Below are 13,806 nucleotides of genomic sequence, written 5' to 3'. Positions count from 1 at the left end.
CACTAGCGTTTGCTATTTGCCAACACAACATCACAAATAATCTTTTTTTTTGCAAGTTTCAAGTGCTATAAATCACTGGGAACTTATGTACACCTAATTTATGTAATCTTATTGCTAGTAAGGAAATCATCATTCTTTAGTGTTTTGTACCCCTGTCATTCTCTCCCAGTGCATTTCTTTATTACCATAGGCACCGCAACAGTTAAGAGTTTCTCAGCATTTATATTATTGAGAACAATTTTTAAAGGTATATAACTCAGCCATAAAAATTAAAATCACTGTCTGAAGGAGTCTGTGAATTACACACACACACACACACACACACGTATGTATACGGATTTCAAATCCTTACTTCCCCCTACTTTTACTGCTGGAATGTTAAAACATCTTTATTTTTTTTAAGTAATTTTGTAGGCCATCAGTCCAGAATAGCTTACAAGAGTGGTGGTGGTAGAGTCAAAGGAGAACAAAAAAAACCCAAACCAACAAATGACTGAGGTACTGAAATTTAAAAAGCAGCCTCAACACATGCATAAAAGCCACTTTTCATAAGAAGTTGCTATGTATTCTGGAGTATGTTTCAGAAATACAGAAAAGGACATAATACGCAAGTGCATAGTATTATTCATAGGCATTCACAACACACATCTTCTATGATGTGTGTTATGAATCCATATTAAGAGTAATACAGAAACTTGGCTAAACGTGTTCCTTTTTACCTAGTCCACAATATAGCATACACACGACTCTTGCTATACAGTAGTGTAGACCACTGGACTAGAGACCATTTGGTGCATGCTCTGAATACATATTTATTTATAAAAACATGTTTCTATTGGGAGTTATGCCTGTACAAAGACTGCAACTTCAGACGTATGTGTTACAACAGCATGAGAGGATTAAGCACAGACTTTCCTTCCTTTCGTGAATTCAGGCAGCCTTTTGGAAAGATGTTTTTGAGGAATATTTATTTAACCTTGCTTTAAGCCACCTGGTCCAGTAAAAATAAAAGACATGAGTGGCCTTGTAATTTCTTAAAAGCACAGCTATTTAATTTAAGTACCTATACTTTTTATCCTGATTTTTTTTTATTTGCGATGTAAATGATGAAAAGCAATAGAGGCAACAGAATCTGAGCACAAAAATACAGTTCCAGCCATTTCAACCAGAAATTAAGTAAAAATCAGGAAAAAAAAGAGATTAAATTTCAACTTTAAGGTAATAAAAGATGGATATGGAAGTGCCAATGAAATCTGCCGAAACGAAATTTCAGAAGCACGGCTTTCTCATCTTGAAATGTTACACCTATAAAAGCTGCCCATAAAATTAATCTACCTGGAGATTTTCCATGTTAAATCAGCTCAGAAATAACTTTTAAGAATTTATGGTATTCTACCTAAATTCCATATTCTCCTGTTGTCCATATATCAAAATCCTGCATATTTTGAAAAATAATATCAGAGCTGCACTGTAATGTTTGTATTATAAGAAAGAACAGTAGTAAAGTATATCACTTTCAGAGAGATTTGATATTTGTTAGCATTCTCTAAAATACAACACTGGTCTGCAGCATGGAAGTGGGGGGAATAAAAGATCCTGTTAGAAGATTCCTAACTCTATTTTTCTATACTGATTTGATAAAAATAACCCAAACTGACATTATTTGATCAGAAAAGGAATCTGTACATTTTAATTACATTCGCTTGTACAGCTCACCCTGTTAATTCTGAGTTAGTGTTTTAAATACTACTATATCTATCTCTCACTGAGATTGCCTTGCAATTTTAAGGCAAAACCATGTTAATTTTGGAGGGAGGAAAGAGAATACATATAATTGTCACTCCCATTGTTTCGGGCTGGCTGGCTGTAGACAGAGCAAGTGCATCTTTCAAACTGTACTTACAAATGAACCTGTACCTTCAAATGCTATTATTTCCCATGTTACCATAGGTTTGACATGATCTATTAACATAAACTCTTATATTCCACTGGGACGAGAATAAAAAAGACACACAATATGTGAGAGAAACATTGAAATAACTTCCAAGTAAAACAACTCTATTTTATTTTAAATCCTTTTCCAGTTGACCAGATCTGGAAAGAAAGTGAATTTAAAACACAACGATAATACACTAATTAACTTTGTTCGAGTGAGGCTTTAAAAAAAATTAGTATGAACTATATAATGCTATGTCTGATTTTGGTTTGTTTCTCCTTCAAAGCCATCTTTAAGAAGCAGAAGTAGCCCCAGATATAAGTGGGTTAAAAAAAAAAGAGAGAGCTGCAGATTCCATACATTTGGGCTCTTTCCAAGAACTTTGTCACATTTTGCAGCTTCTCAGCTTTCAAATAAAGGGGGCTTAGACCTTCCAATCATGGAAATATTCTTGCCTCTGTAAATCAATGTATTGTTACTATGTAAAGCTAGCCTTGCAGAAATCTGTCTACAGCCAGCCAGCCAGAAACAATGGGAGCGACAATTATATGTATTTTCTTTCCTCCCTCCAAAATTAACATGGTTTTGCCTTAAAATTGCAAGGCAAACTCAATGAGGGATATAGTAGGGTTCAAAACACTAACTCAGAATTAAACAGAGGTTGAGCTGTAAAAGGGAATGTAATTAAAGTGTACAGACTCCTTTTTTGCTCACATAATGTCAGTTTGGGTTACTTTTATCAAATCAGCTTAGAAGATCAGGCACAGAGTCAAGTGAATGTTATAGGAAATAAATGTAGCGTGAGCATTAGAATTTTATCAGGATAGGATGGTCAGACCACAAGAAGTTTCAAGCAAAATTATTGAAAAGTTAAGGGATGCTTCATCGTTCAAATTCTGATCTCAGTTATCCCAGTGTATATCCTGAGGAAGTGACTTTAGTAAAAGTGTACCTTGTTTACCTCAATAAAAAAGCATATTCATAAAGTTACTCTGAATTTACTCTGATGTAATCAAGTTCAGGATCTAGCCCAATGGCTTTTTCTGGATACCTGTATTAAAATATATTTTGCATTCTTATTTCAAATGATTATAACTCACATTACATTTTTACATCTTTAAACACACATAAACGTGAATGAAATGCTAGACTCCACAATTTAATAACTGCACAAAGCATGGTGCAGTATAGTGTGCTGTTAATATGTTTCATATTTCTGAATCTGGAAGCTCTGAGCAATTTAAACCTGCTCACTTACATTCCTGACACATTTATACACAGATCAGGTTCAAAGGTGGACATTCTTTGATGTGAAATCAAGGTGCTGCAGAATTCTGCAGAAACCATAGAAATACCTCCACAGATTTTGCCAAAAAACCTCAGCAGATTTACATTGGCCCTGCCAATGACTTTCTGTTTAACTTGTAATCAAAACAACTCAAACCCAGTCACTGTTTGCATATCTGCCAAGCCTCTCAATTTCAGCAGTAGGCAGCAGACTCTCAGTATGACAGCCTGTCTTTCAGATTCAAGCTGAATCTGCCAAGGCTCCACTACAGAGGCAACTGGTAAATTAAATGCCAACAAGCAAGGACATTCATGTACCTTTATACACCGCACATGCAGAGACATCACAGGCCTCTTCATTCTAATGGGTGCTTTGTGTATTTTGGGCTGCAAAGTAAAGAGTGCCTCCTCTTATGCATAATGAAGCCATTACATATATATCAGCTTAGCTGTATCTCTAATTCTACGGTCACAAATTCGCTGACAAGTTTTCTTATTACAAAAATACATAAAATTCTTCACTGTCAAAATGAGCCCACGAAAAAATCAAACAATGCAAGAGAAACCCACTTTTAATTGCTCTTCTGTCTCATAGAGGCTACAGTTTGCATTATGTATTCAAATTACAACAGAGTCAATGCTAAACACAACTGAAAATATGAAATAAATTCAGAACATATATACAAATCTTTAAATCTCTCATTCCAAAAGATAAGCACTCTCTTTGATTCTGGAAAAGTATGGGAAATCTTTTTAAACCATCAGAGGTACAGTTGATTCTTTATGGAAGACAGGATAAGTTATTTACATTTATGGTTATTAATATATATTGACTGATTAGTCCTATTTGACTACTGCTGGGTAATGTAGTCATTATTGCGAAGTTTAGATAGTATTGGTGATTATACAACCATAGAACTAATAGTGATATTAATACCATTTAATATAAATAACAGTACTTGACAGAATTCAATCAATAGGGGAAAAGCACTCACACGGATTACTCTAATCGACAGATTCGAATTCTGAGTTTATATCAACCAGTTTAGTTATATCTGTTTCTGAATTAATGGGTGGGAAGGTATAAGTTTTGGTAAAAGAATGAGGATACAAACACATTAAAAATTAAAAGGGTGTTTTGAAATAACTGAAAGAAAAAACACTGGCATGGAAAACTTATCTATTGTAACTCACAAGACTCTACAGTGGGCATTATCACTGTTTCCTGACATAGGTTTAATCTGCCATCATACCTATAAATGAAAGAAAACCCAAAGGTATGAGCTTCCCAAGAGTTACTACAATAACGGGAAAGATTTTCTAACAGGGGGAGGAAGAGAGATCCTTGCGCCAATGTAAAAGAGGTTACTGTTGTGCAAGTATCTTTTTTATTTACTATAATTTGGCAGACACAGCTCTGCAAGACTTCAGAACTAAGAGTGTGGAAATCTTTGATGTTCCTTTGACGTGAGCTGGTTAAGATGCATCTTCTTGGAAATTGTACAGAGATATTATATTGTTGCAGTTGCCTGATGTTAGCAATGAATTATCTTCATTTTACAAAGGAAACCCTCCCTCTCCCCCACGCACCCCAGCATCTAGAGTACTTACCTTGTCATATTAAGCTTTACTTTAACTGGAACCATGTCAGGTCTCTCAAGAAAGATGACAAACCAAAATTAACCTTTAATTGTAATATAAGCCTGAAGGCATGTGGTTGGTTGGGAGGAATTCACCTTCTTTGGGCACATCTCAGCAAGTGTTAAAAGGATGTGTAGAATTCCAGAAGCCACATTTTCATTAAATTGATGAGTAAAAAAACAGTTATCAAGCACCTTTTCTTTTTTCAGTGTAAATGTAACTTGCATATGATCTATAACATACATTTAACTTGTCATTGTGCAGGAGATCACCATCTCCAAGGCCTGATCTAGCGCCCATTATAAGCCATTGGCAAAGCTCCCATTGACTTCAACAGGTGCCGGATCATGCCCCTAGAATATACATTTCCCTCTACTGCACTGTCAAGGATACTTACAAATCACTAGTGTAATCTGCCTAGATAAGCAGCACTTAATTATACAAGTTAAGTTATAGACTGGTCTAAAAAGGAAAAAAAACAAAAACAAAACCCTCATACACCAAAAAACCCTCATCATTTACAGTTTCCTTTTGCTCTATGGACTTTTTGGTCACCTACCTGTCAGATTAAAGGAGATTTCCTTACATCTGTTGCTGGGTAGCCAGGAAAAAAAGGTATATTTGCAGCCAACAGGGCAGCCAAGTAAAAATCAGCTATACTATGGAATATGAAGACACGCTATCCCCTCCAAGAGGCCTACCTCAGTCAGAACATAAAGTTCAAGTAAACACAAGTTTAAACTAATGAAACTTCTCCGCTCTCGAGGAACTATTATATTTGATTTCTATAATCAGAAATTTCCATGTAAATATTCTCCTCCCTCTCCTTCCCGCCCTCACGCCCCCCCCCCCAAAATCTTGAAACAATGCAGTTCAGTCTATCCGTCCCAGCGTTGTTGTGTTAGGGCACATACCCTCCTCTCCTCTCTCCCTGCTCTTTTTTTTTTTTTTTTACATCTAGATATATAAAGTTCCAGCTTACATTGAAAAATAATAAATGGAGTTTTTAAAATGTACCACAGATGTTCAACCATAATAGAGAAATAATGTAATGTTTTGCGTCCTTAAGCCATTTGATGATGGCAATTGATTTTAAGTTGGGGGGGAGGGGAGAAGGGTGATTAAAGGGTTAATATTCAAATCAGAAATTTGCAAGGCCTGCATAATGGAACTGCCACCCTGATAACAATAGGAATTTTTAACAATATCGAGCCTTGTTAGCAAGAGAGTTACAAGCATTGAGGGCAATCAGTGTGTCTTGTCAGTTTCTTTTTATCTACCATCTCCAACCGCCAAGGAACCGAAATGAAGCACTTTGGAATTATCAATTTCAGCCACATTTGCATAACAAAGCCCCCGAGGAAGAGGCATGATAAATGTGAAGGACCCCTCTTGGAAAAGGAACTGTCAACCGCGCCCCGAAAGATTCTCCGACCGAGCGCATTCTCGGGGATTGTAGTCAGCGAAAATAAAATGAAAGCATTAAAGAAAGTCATTCTCTCAGAGAGAAAAATCTCCCCCACTGCACAGAGAGAACTGGATGAAATGACATTATGCATATGAAAATGTCCAGAAAGATGTTTGATTTATGTATGCATTAGATGCAAATTCCATTACCGCACGCGCGCTGTTGTGTGATTTGGCTCTGAACACATCACTGCCCTGATCAAATCTGATCTCATTAATTCCGACAAGGAGAGAGAGAGGGAATTGAGAAGAATTTATGGCCTGGACACTTGAAAGAAGTAAATTGTAATTCTGTTTAAAGCTGTAGAGAACCTTTTAAACACCTTTTATTATAGAAAAAAGCACTTACTTTTATAACACTGTTAGAACTTACTTAATCTTGTACTTGGAACTTCTAGTCCTCAGTTAAAAAAAAAAAATCCATGACCTTGTTTAGGGGGGGTAGGCTGGAAAAAGAGAGAAAATATGCCTGTCTTAGAATGAGATCTTGCAGAAGCATCATAATAATATGATCAAAGGAGACCTATTGATGATCTGAATAATTGTGTGAAAATTCAGCTCCAGTGGTACATGTTTATTTTTAAACAATCTTTTAATATCCTCAAATAAAATATCAAATACTTTACAAGTGTTTTTATGGGAGTGGATAGACATTTCATGCCTAAAAATATTATTAATTGTGATCTAGATAAAAATGACAATGAGCACATGTTTTATAGCAATATTCTCACGCAGTGCACTGGGAAGTATCAGCTGAAACTGATATGGGTTTCTTTTTTTGAGATACAGACAATAAGAAAAAATTTTCTAGAAAGGAAATATATTTCTGTAGGGAAAAAACAAATTGTTTCTTACACTAATAAAGATTCTTATCCTTGTTTTGCTCCTGAGAAAGACCTTAATAACTCATTTCCTCCCTTCATGAAAGATAATCACCCTTCATGGGTGAGATATCCTGTATTTACTTAATACCAAGTGTAAAACTGAAAGAGTGTCTCAATATGTTATTGCATTGTATAATCACTGTTCCTCCCCCAACATTCATGAACCCCAAGGGTGCATCATAGCCTAGAATAGTTTATTTTCTGTTAGGCATCTTCACCATATCTCACTAAAATGGAACTACCTCCCCAATAAAAAAGAAAAAACAAAAATCTTGATTCCTAAAATCTTAGTTGCCTCTCATGATTCATTTATAGAGAAATGAAGAGATTTCTGCAAACAGCTTCCCCAATGAAGCCTGAAGCTTCCCTGGGAAATCTACTCCAGCAGAAGTAATTGTTGAGCAAATGTTACCCAGAAAGATAGTGGAAACTTATAAGTTACTACATACTAACAAGAAACAATACTTGCAAGATAAACCAATTTAGAAGCAAATGAGTATATTTTAAGTGTCATTCAAATTTTCAATGATTAATGCTGAATTATGTGCAAAGTGGTTCCCATTCATATGCAGGAAATATGTATGCATTTGGAAATCTGTATGTATATGTGTATAAATATAGAAAATGCAATTGTCCTTTGAAGAATTACGCTGACTAAATTCAATTATTAGTATAGAAAAAAGGATAAATTAATCCTACTTTGAGTAGAAATTTCAGTGCAACCCTAGATATGGAGCCACTACCAACACATCCATATTATATACAAGCATGCACACATTGTATTATCTACATATGAAATATGTTCTGTATTTTTCTGCTTTTTTCTGTGTGTTACATATAAATATAAACAGAAGAGAGCAAAAAGACAGAACATATTTCACATGTAGATAATACAGTGAATCTAGGTTTCAGAGTAACAGCCATGTTAGTCTGTATTCGCAAAAAGAAAAGGAGTACTTGTGGCACCTTAGAGACTAACAAATTTATTTGAGCATAAGCTTTCGTGAGCTACAGCTCACTTCATCGGATGCATCTGTGAATCTAGCGTGCATAATATGTGTGAGTATATAGATAGATAGATAGATCACACATGCAGATTGCTATACTAAGAAATCTGGGAAATAATTTGGCAACTGTGATATCTAAAACACTTAAAATATTATTGTATATAGCTCTGTTTGCCAGACTTAGCATATTAAAACATTATTTTCTGTTATATATAAATCACTCATTCTTTCTACTGTATTAATGACATAACTACAAATTCCTGTGTGTATGAATTGCAAGTAGTATAACATTCTGTAATATTGGGGAGGGACCCAGAAATTTCTTTACTTCAAGACTTTAAGGAAATTAAAGGAGACACTGCAATTGCAAAATTTAGTTTGGTGTTTTACATAGGTTATCCACTTCTTCTTGCAAGCCTTTAGCATATCGGTGAATACCTGAGCATTTTATTAAATATTCTTACCCACTGTCCATTTAAGTCTGTTTCATTTATAACCCAAAATAAAAGCAATCTTGTACTTTAAAAATAAGGGGTCTATGAAATAATTTTTTTAATATTGGTGGCTAATTAAGCCAATTGTTCATACTGTCTCTTTAAAAAAAAATGTTCCTGTCACTCTAACCCCTCCTTCCAACGCCCCCTCCCCTCCAAATACACACACAGACATACTTTCCTTCAATGAGTGGTTCAGGCTCCATGATTAAGGTCATGCCGTTTGTTCATTACTGGCCTGGCTAATGTGATTGAATTGGAACAATACCTTTGAACTCCTTGCCTCTGATCTGCATACTAATTGACTCTCTTGTCCTTGGCAGTGACCTTGACAGACTCTCAATCACTCTGGGAATGTCTGATCAGTTTCTGATCAAAAGTTCCTATAAAAAAACAAAACGAATATTAGTCATTTATGTTACTCTTCTCTGTATTCATATTCTCTTATACACCATTAGAGAAAGCAAAATTGTTACTCCCTAGCTCCCCCTGGATGTATTTTAAAACTAGAAAATCACCATGTCATTTTAAAGTACTGACACAGTGACAGCATTGATTTTAGAGCATTCATTGTTGTAGCCTAAAATACATTTTCACATATATTTTGAGGGCATTTTTTCCCATCTTTGTTACGAGTGATGCATGTTACTCAAGGCCGTTGAAACTTTCCCAAGATTTCATTTTTTTAAAGAATAATCTTCAATTGAATTTTATTATAACCCAAGAAAATTGCACATATTTTTTCACTTGTACAGTCCTACCCACACCTTTACAGCATGGATGTTAACAGAGTCTAAAAAACAGTACAAATTATTGTAATTAAAAAAACTTGCATCTAAAAGTGCGAGATTTCAGGTATTGATCTAAAGCTTTTATATCTATATCTCTGAGGCTCTTAGAACAACACATTTCTCTGCAGAGCAGGATTTCTCTGCAGAAGAGGTTATTAAACATTGTACTAATGTTATGAAAAAAGCTGTTACAGAAAACTACTTTTCTGACTGGAAAGTATAGCTTGACTTGGTTCTTACTGGAGGGGAGATTTACTTCATGAGGCAAGTTTCAGCATCTGTGAACCCTTCTTATTAAAGAGCCCATATCATGCAGTAATAACTTAAATCACTAAAATTGAGTATCCGTCAAGAAATATGCAGAGACAGATAGACAACAGAGAAAGAGAGAGTTATTTACAATAAAGATCAGCTACAGAAAAAGTTTTAAAATAAAAAAACCCATGACTTTCATTTTGATTTTAGGCAAAATCTACAGTGAGAAAAAAACATTAGGAACATTAATCTCATTCATTCTTTTAATAATACTTTGAACTTCTGCAACACTTTTCATCCAAAGCTATCAAAGTGCTTTAAACACATTAATGAATTAAGCTTTATGACAACCACGTGAGGTAAGTATTATTATTCTATATCACTGGTGACCTGTAAATAGTATAGCAAGCTATACAATTTCTGACAAATACATAGTTTAATGTAGTTTCTACTTTTATTCTGCTTTGGTAATTAGACCAGCTGTTTTGAAAGAAAAGTCTGAAAATATATAAGATGTTTTCATGACAAAGAAAATTAAGATTATTTTTAAAAGAAAATCTGGCCCATATCCAGATACTTAGACAGAGCCAGATCTGGACTTCATGGACATCTACTTGAAGACTATATTGCTAGAGTATTAAGTTCTTTTTCAAATCCAGACTTTTCACAAATTTGGGTTTCCAATTCAGGACCACTGAATAAGTCACCAAGTTCAGATCCAGATCCCAGCTTTCCCAAAATTCAGGGGTGACTTGGATCCAGGATTCCAGTTTGGACCCAACTCTAATATACATGTGGTTTCATCTAGTTCCTATGCCTGGTTCCATCCCATGCTTAGTACCTAGGAGAGGCCCCTGACCTCATCTTGCGCCTGTCTGCCTGAAAGCCCTTGATTTATGAGGTTCTATGTCCTTAGGTGATCTCTCTGAGTTGTTCAGGAAGTCTAGAAGTACAGCTAAAGAGGAGGCAGCAAGAGAAGAAAGCTCAGGAATTCAGCATCTGCAGTGGCCTGTAGCAGCAGATGTCAGATAGGGCTGCAGGTGGCAACCTGAAATAGCATTTGGCTGTCGGGCTGCATGTGTGTAGTCAGGACCACCAGAAGAGTGGAGCTCTATGTACATAGAACTAAGGGCCAGAATCTTAAAGGTATTCAGGCACCTAAAGATGCAGACAGGTGCCTAGTGGGCTTCTCAAAAGTGCCTAGGTGCTGAACTCCCATTGATTTCTCTGCTCTCAGCCTGTGGTTTGCCCGGGGAGTAGCAGCTAACCAGGTGATGTTAACATACAGATGCATATAAGATACTGATCTATTTAAAAAAAACAACAAACAACACTGTTTATGTAAAAATATTACATTTATTTAGGATCCCACAGTGCATTCCAAGTTATATACACAGATGTTATTCACCCCACTACTGAAATGCAACTACCTCTGCAGCAGAATACGCCAGCCAATCTGAAACAAGACAGAATGCAGAAGAGATTTCACAAAGAATAAATTCTCCAAATGAAGCTGCAAAGGGGATGTTCTAAGTACGCTGAATGCAGTTACCCTAATTAACCAGAATTTACTCAGGCAATACTTCAATGCCCTGTGCTCTTTCAATTACCACAAGGAGTCAGGACCTTGGTTTTATATCTCGTTCAAAAAATGGTATATCCAATGTCATACTGTTCCTACTTAGTGTCAATGCTTCAGTAACAAGCGCCCCCTACAGAAAGGGAAGAGTACCACCTATTCAGTCACCAAAATCTCTACTTCCTGCGTTTTCCTAGGATGTCACCTATCCAAGTGACCAGAACTAACTATATCTCAGATTTGAGATTGGAGATAATCACACCTAAAAGCAGTATGTGCATATGCATATATATGGATCTTTCTAATACGAACAAGACTTAACCATAAACCAGTTTCTTCCGAAAACTGAAAAGGAATATCAAATGGTTTCCAGTCACTTAATCCGATATGAAACAAGAAATCAAAGGAGTTCAGCCACTTGCAGCCATTACATTCCATTACATTACAGAATGGAATGTATCCTACTCTGCACTGCATCTGTAAGTAGCATGTGCTGGAATAAGGGCCAGACCATCATTAAAAAAAAATCACCAAAATTAGATCCTCTCCTGTGCCAGAGCTCAGTTTGGACCAGAAGAGTGAGAATGAGGCACCAGAGAGCCTGTTTGGTTGTCCTGATTCTAAAGACCAGCACTGGCCCTGACACCACTTAGAGCTGTTGCCAGGCTGCTCTAAGTTACAACATTAGCATGGATCCTTAATGTACCCTGTGCCAGGGGTGGATAGGAATAGTGTAGCAGAGCTCTGCTGTGCCCCCTCCCTGCCCCTTCCCCACAGCTGGGATGAAGTCAGAGGTGTAGACCCAGATGTAGCTCTAATGCCCAGCAGAGAGATTCCCTACAGCAAGAGAATTGTCTGTTGGGCATTTTCAGCCAGATTACAGCTGCCTGAAGGGTGGCACATGGGCTGCCACACATGAAACAGTCTAATCCATTATTAGTGTAGAGTAACATTAAAATAAAGATGTCAAACTAAACATCTAAGAAGTATTGTACATAGTGCTCTAAGTGTTCATGGTGTCATACATGCATTCTACATAGCACATGTAAAGTATGTTGAAAAACAGGGATGTGGGAGCTATGTTGCTTTGACCTTATTTTCTCTAACAAACATAAAGCAACATGTATATATAGACACACTAATATTAAAAAAATCCCAAAACAAGACACTTCACTGTTCACACTTCTCTGAGGATAGGATGCTAGAACAAACACTGAGGGATGTGTAGTCACATGGCTTAATGCACTAGTGGAAGGTGCAAAACTACAATGATGACCAGGGTAAAACACCCGACACAGGAGAGAATATACGATATTCTATCTGCCCACCTGCCTACCATGAGGGATGGCAAAGATATTTTCTCTGTGTCTAATAACCAGGCTGGTGTGTAGCAGTTTTCCCTTCTGGTTTGGTAGTCAGGTTCTCTTCTTCCTCCCTGGCTGAAATGCTTTAACATATATACTGTATTATACCTACTACAGGACAGGCCCAACAAAGAAAATAACAGAATGCCACTAGCCATCACCTTCAGCTCCCAACTAAAACCTCTCCAACGCATCATCAAGGATCTACAACCTATCCTGAAGGACAACCCATCACTCTCACAGATCAGGGGAGACAGGCCAGTCCTTGCTTACAGACAGCCCCCCAACCTGAACCAAATACTCACCAGCAACCACACACCACACAACAGAACCACTAACCCAGGAACCTATCCTTGCAACAAAGCCCGTTGCCAACTCTGTCCATATATCTATTCAGGGGACACCATCATAGGGCCTAATCACATCAGCCACACTATCAGAGGCTCGTTCACCTGCGCATCTACCAATGTGATATATGCCATCATGTGCCAGCAATGCCCCTCTGCCATGTACATTGGTCAAACTGGACAGTCTCTACGTAAAAGAATAAATGGACACAATTCAGATGTCAAGAATTGTAACATTCAAAAACCAGTCAGAGAACACTTCAATCTCTCTGGTCACTCGATTAAAGACCTGAGAGTTTCAGAGTAGCAGCCGTGTTAGTCTGTATTCGCAAAAAAGAAAAGGAGTACTTGTGGCACCTTAGAGACTAACAAATTTATTTGAGCATAAGCTTTCGTGAGTTACAGCTCTCTTCATCGGATGCAATATAGCTCACGAAAGCTTACGCTCAAATAAATTTGTTAGTCTCTAAGGTGCCACAAGTACTCCTTTTCTTTTTTAGACTTGAGAGTGGCTATCTTTCAACAAAAAAACTTCAAAAACTCCAACGAGAGACTGCTGAATTGGAATTAATTTGCAAACTGGATAGAATTAATTTAGGCTTGAATAGAGACTGGGAGTGGATGGGTCATTACACAAAGTAAAACTATTTCCCCATGTTATTTCTCCCCCCACCCCACCCCCCACTGTTCCTCAGATGTTCTTGTTAATTGCTGGAAATGGCCCACGTTGATTATCACCATAAAAGGTTTTCCT

The 13,806-nt window shown here is 36.8% G+C and overlaps 1 long non-coding RNA gene across 1 annotated transcript in view; it reads right to left on the bottom strand.

The window, feature by feature from the left end:
* LOC122460577 overlaps positions 1-13,806 on the bottom strand; it is a 258,725-nt gene that overhangs the window by 25,257 nt on the left and 219,662 nt on the right. Inside the window, exons 8-9 of the long non-coding RNA XR_006281975.1 lie at positions 12,670-12,802; positions 8,985-9,099 (exon numbers count right to left, since the gene is read on the bottom strand). This is a non-coding gene — a long non-coding RNA (uncharacterized LOC122460577). The remainder of the gene's footprint in view (positions 1-8,984; positions 9,100-12,669; positions 12,803-13,806) is intronic.

Source organism: Dermochelys coriacea, chromosome 6 (genome assembly GCF_009764565.3).
Source record: "Dermochelys coriacea isolate rDerCor1 chromosome 6, rDerCor1.pri.v4, whole genome shotgun sequence".
NCBI lineage: Eukaryota > Metazoa > Chordata > Testudines > Dermochelyidae > Dermochelys > Dermochelys coriacea.
The sequence above is the reverse complement of the archived record's forward strand: the minus strand, read 5'-3'. Positions and strand labels throughout refer to the sequence as shown.